Genomic DNA, 5639 nt, shown 5'->3' with positions numbered 1-5639 from the left:
AAAAAGTATTGTATTTAATGAGCTGTACAAAACCACAGAGGCAGAACTTGAACACAGATTCCTGGATTGAGTTCAATGTCATTACCTTTATGCCATCGTCTCTTCAGCACTTAAAAGAATAAAAGAGGGAAAATTTTAAAAATGTATATATTCTGAAAACAAAGTAAACTTAGAAGTTATATGAAGTATTTGTTAAAAAAATTAAAAAGAAACTATTTCTTTGTTTTATTTTGTGTTAATCTGGTTTCCTTGTTTACAACATCACTTTACTAACTTACTAATTTACAATTTACTAATCCTTTTGTATTATCTGACGTCACACACACCCATACATACACATTATTTAGATAAACTTTAATGACATGGCTCATTCACTTTATATGATAAGCCAGCTGATACAAAGTTTATTTTAATTTTGATTTAATCCCTTATAATTTTAAATACAATCATAAGGCCAGGCTTCGCAGATACTGTTTTTATTATGTGGGAAGTTGTCCATGATGATTATCTGATTTGCTCCAGCAACGTTAGCCTCTGCTGAGGATTCTCAGCCTGTTAACAATCACCTACAGTTAGCAGTGCAAAGAGATTCCCACTGTCAAATCGGATTAGCACGTTTCCTTAGCTTTTTCAAATCCTTCCATGACTAGAAATCAATTGGTAGAACTGCACTGAAGCTGTCTGTCATCCACTGAAATCAGCTTCATCGTGACCATTTGCAAAAGCTGGTGCCAAATACCTCAGCAAATTTGTCAAAATAATGGTAATAACTTCTCAACATGCAGCATGCAGAGGGGTACAGTAGTCTGCATCATGAAAAATCAACACTACTGAATACCTAGCGTCAATTATTATTTGTAAGAAGTATTTGCTATCTGCATTCTTAAAATGTGTGTGATCTTCAACTAAACAAGAAGGAAAACACTTAGATCCAATTTACAAAAGCAGGAGGCAAAGGCACAGTGAATTCACAGGAATATGAGAATGAACTTCAGTGTTTCCTTTTTAAGTCTATAGCCAATTTTTATAAACTAACCCTATTAAAGCACTTCCTACGCAGTGTCAAACATCCCATGAAGACTTACACTTTCTGTGCCACGTTGTCAATGATTGGTAAATACCTCTGACTGAAAAAACTCATTTTCATTAAAAACATTTGTGTTAAACAGTTTACCCTTTCCTCTAAAATGACATCTTTTGGCAGAATGGCTCAGAAATCATTAATTTTTTCCTTGGAATACTCTAAGCATTTCTTGTCCAGGGACTAAATAAAAGTGTAAGAACTTTTTAAAAGAAAGTGGAAATCAGTGTTTTAAGTATTTCAGGACTGAAGCTTTATGCAAGAGGGAACTACTCACTGTCCCTCTTCACAGCAAGGCTCAACTTAGTAACATTACTCCTTTTCCTTCCCATACAGGTCTCCTGGTGGAGAACAGTCAGGTTCAAGTACATCCTCTAGGGATGTACTGATATACTGTCAGGGGCAGTATAAAAATTCAAACTTAATAACCAATGTTATTTTATGTTGTTTTTCTTCTAAAATTCTTTTATTCCTTGTCCCCCTCCCTGTCTGTGGTGACTTTTATCTCCAACAGTGACATATCAAAAGGAAGGAATAAACATTGTTCTTCCTTTTAAATTTATAAAGATCACCATCTTAAAAAAATCAAATATTCTGTGTATGTGCAATCCATAGATGTGGGAAAGTATGCAAAGATGTAAGAGAGACAGTCTCAACTTCATGGATGTGATAATCATTCCCGTGACTGGAGCAGAAGAAAGTTAGAGGAGAAATAAAAAGTGAGTGGATGTTGTAGGTCCTGGAGAAAAGACACCTGTCCACCCAACCTTCTAATCTGAATGTGAAAGGCAGAAAGGGTTTCAGGTGTCAGAAAGTAGAAAGCACCTGTCTTAGTCTGTTTGTACTGCTATTACTAAACGCATCAACAGTAGCTTATAAACAACATATATTTATTTCTCACAGTTCTAAAGATTGGGAAGTCCACAACTGAGGAACTGGTAGATTCAGTGTCTTGTGAGGCCCATTTCCTCCACCCTCTGGTTTATAGAGGTGACTTCTGACTGTGTTCTCTACACACAGTGCAACAGAAAAGGCAGTTCTTGGGTCCTGTTTTATAAGGATACTAATCCCATCTATGAGGACACCATCTTCCATCATCATGGTCTAATCATCTCCCTAAAGGCTCCACCTTCCTATTATCATCACATTGGTGATTAGGCTTCAACAAATGAAGTGAGGGGGACACAAACATTCAGACCATAGCAGCATCTTTATTTTCCCTCTTTCATGGGTAGAATCCTGGGAAGCAATAAAACCCCAGAGCAGAAATTCCTGTGGGCTGTATCAAGGAGTAAGGACTGAGATAGCCTCTGAGAATTCCCTATGCCTCAAGCAGGACCTGCAAAAACAAAAGCTTTGTTTTTGCTCCCTTGAGTGTGGTGTGAAATATATACAGACATGTCACAGAAGGTCCTGGAAATCATTTCAAGGCAAAGGAGCAGTAGAATGATCTCCTTAAACTGAAAAGAATTCTAAAAATACATCACAAATAGAGAAGACGGCAACTACACTACTAATCTGTGTGGATCAGTGTTCATAATCTATGTGACATAATGTATTTGAGGAAGGACAGATTATAGCAGAGGACTAAACACCCCTCTGCAACCTTGTCTGTCTCTGACACCCTTCCTCACAAATCAGCAACCAATCTTTTCCTTCACAAGAATTTTCACAATTGTTTTATAATCTTTTCCTTATTCCACCCATGAGTAAAGACTGGGCTCTTTACTGTCTTTGTTTAGTCTCCAGTATAAAGAGAGAGCATCCGATCCAACTAATCACATTCACAGCAAACATTCTTGGCTTTCGTGTCATCAGTCACTTAAACCAGTTTTCCCTTTCTATCCTTTGGTCTACGTAGCTCAGGGGTCAGTTTACAATAATGCATGCTTCTCACTTACTCCTCTCAGAGTCTCCACATTGAGCCTTATGGGCAAAACATGTGCTCTCAAAAAAAAAAAAAAAATTGCTTTCATCATGCCAACCAACGTTATTTAGCAGCAAGGTGCAGAGAGGACTTCAGCTCTGTGCTAAGGCAGACCCCAAGGGCAGATCTCTTCTTCCAGATTGTTTTTATACTTTTTAATTGTGATCTACTGCAATCTCAAACTCTCTTAAAAATGACAAGTAAAGATACTTGTCTTGTGACTACTTTAAGAAATATCTTTTTTCCAACAGTGTATAAGCGTTCTTTCCTCTATGCGTCCACTCCAGCATCTCATGTCTTCTGACTTTTCCAGTAATGGCCATTCTGACATGGGTAAGATGATGTCTAATTGTGGTTTCAATTTGCAGTTCCCTGGTGATTGGTGATCTTAAGCACTTTTTTCATGTTTCTTGGCCATTTGTCTACCAACTGTTGAAAAACTTCTATGTGTATCTTTTGCCTGTTTTTTAATGGAGTTATTTTTTTCTTGTTGATTTGTTTGAATTCTTTGTAGATTCTATATATAAGCACATTCATCGATGTATAGTTTTTGAATATTTTCTTCTGTTCTGTAGGTTGGGTTGCTATAAACTCCGTTGATCTGGTGATTATTTCCTTCATTGTGCAGATGCTTTTAAATTTAATTAAGCCTCATTTATTTATTTTTGTTATTGCTATATATGATTTTGAAGTCTTACTCATAATTTTTTGCCAGTGTGTATATATATATCTAGAAGAGTTTTTCCTATATTTTCTTCCAGAATTTTTATAGTTTTATGCCTCACACTTAAATCTTTTATGTATCTTGAATTAATTTTTGTATATGATGAGAGATGGGGTCTGTTTCATTCTTATGTGTGTGGTTATCCAGTTTTCTCCGCACCATTTATTGAATATGGCTTCCTTTCCCCAGTGTATGTTGTTGTCTGTTTTGTGAAAGATCAGTTGGTTATAGGTAGTGGTTTTATTTCCACGTTCTCTAATCAGTTCCATTGGTCTGTGTCTCCACTTTTATGTCAATACCATGGTATTTTGGTTGCTATAGTTTTGTGGTATAATTTGAAGTCAGCTAATGTGATGCCTCCAGATTTGTTCTTTTTGTTTAAGATTGCTTTGGATACTCAGAATCTATGTTGGTCTAAATGAAGCATAGAATTTATTTTCTAGATCTGTGAAATATGACATTGATATTTTGATGGGGATTGTATTCAATCTGTAAATTACTTTGGGCAGTATGGACATTTGAATGATTTTGGTTCTATGAGTCCATAAGCCTGGAATGGCTTCTCCATTTTTTTGCATCATCTCTGATTTCCTTCTTCAGTATTTTGTAGTTCTCCTCATGGCGATCTTCCACCTCCTTGGTTAAGTGTACTACCAGGAGGTTTCATTTCTTTGCAGCTTTTGTAAATGTATTGCATTCTTGATTTAAATCTCAGCTTGATTATTATTAGGATATAAAAATGCTACGAATTTTTATATATCGATTTTGTAACTCAAGATGTTACTGAATATATTTATTAATTTTAGAATTCTATAGATGGAGTCTTCAGAGTTTTCTAGATACAAGGTCATATTGTCAACAAAGACAATGTCACCTTCTTTCTCCTACTTGGATACTGTTTTGTTCCCCTTGTCTTTCCTGATTGTTCAGGTTGGGAATTCCAGTACTATTTGAACAGAAAGGGTGACACCTTTAATTTGTTGCAGTTGAGTGAAAGCTTTCAACTTTTCCACATTCAGTATGATATTCCCTGTTGGTTTTGCGTATGTACCTTTCGTAATTTTGAGCTCTGTTCCTTCTATGCCTAGTTTGTTGAGAGTTTTATCCTGAAAGTGTGCTGGATTTTATAGAATGTTTTTTCTGCATCTGTTGAGATGATCATGTCATCTTTGTTTTTGTTTCTGTTTATGTGATGAATCAAGTTTATTGATGTGCACATGTTAAACCAACCTTGCATCCCTGAGATAAAGCCCATTCGATCATGATGAAGTATCCTATTGATATGCTATTAAACACTTTGCAAATGCAATAACCTAAGCTCATTGTTGCTGTTCAGATCACAGAATCGATTCCAGTTTAAAGACTAATTCATCAGATGCAAGTCCAAGGAGCAGAAAGAAGAAAATTTCTTCCCCAAACCTGCTGGCTAATTCAATGGTATTTTTTAATTTATATGTATCTCTCTCTTACATGGCTTTTAAAAGTCCATCAGGATAAATGATCTTTAAACTCCTTCACATAAATTTTTATAATACACACATGTAGAAAAGAAAAATATCTCACTGATTTCTAATTCCTTTTCTTTTTACCATTTTCTCTAAAAAACATTTTATTGAAATGAAGTTTTCTATGACAAAAGAGGTGTTTTATTTTTATAATGTTTAGGCCATTAGTACAATTTGATCCTTTGACATAAATATTACCATGTATGTTCAATATCACTACTATTAATGTACTCAAAATTATATTTATAGTAAAACCATCTTTCACTATATTTGTTAAAATTTTTCTTTGAATTTTACTTTCGTGCTCGCTTCGGCAGCACATATACTAAAATTGGAACGATACAGAGAAGATTAGCATGGCCCCTGCGCAAGGATGACACGCAAATTCGTGAAGCGTTCCAT

The 5639-nt window shown here is 35.3% G+C and overlaps 1 pseudogene; it reads left to right on the top strand.

The window, feature by feature from the left end:
• The first annotated feature begins 5538 nt into the window (after positions 1–5538).
• On the top strand, positions 5539–5639 carry LOC111723257 (annotated as a pseudogene).

The sequence above is a fragment of the Otolemur garnettii genome, unplaced genomic scaffold, assembly GCF_000181295.1.
Source record: "Otolemur garnettii isolate 467f Iridium unplaced genomic scaffold, OtoGar3 scaffold00009, whole genome shotgun sequence".
Lineage (NCBI taxonomy): Eukaryota > Metazoa > Chordata > Mammalia > Primates > Galagidae > Otolemur > Otolemur garnettii.
This window is presented reverse-complemented; position numbering and strand designations above follow the sequence as displayed.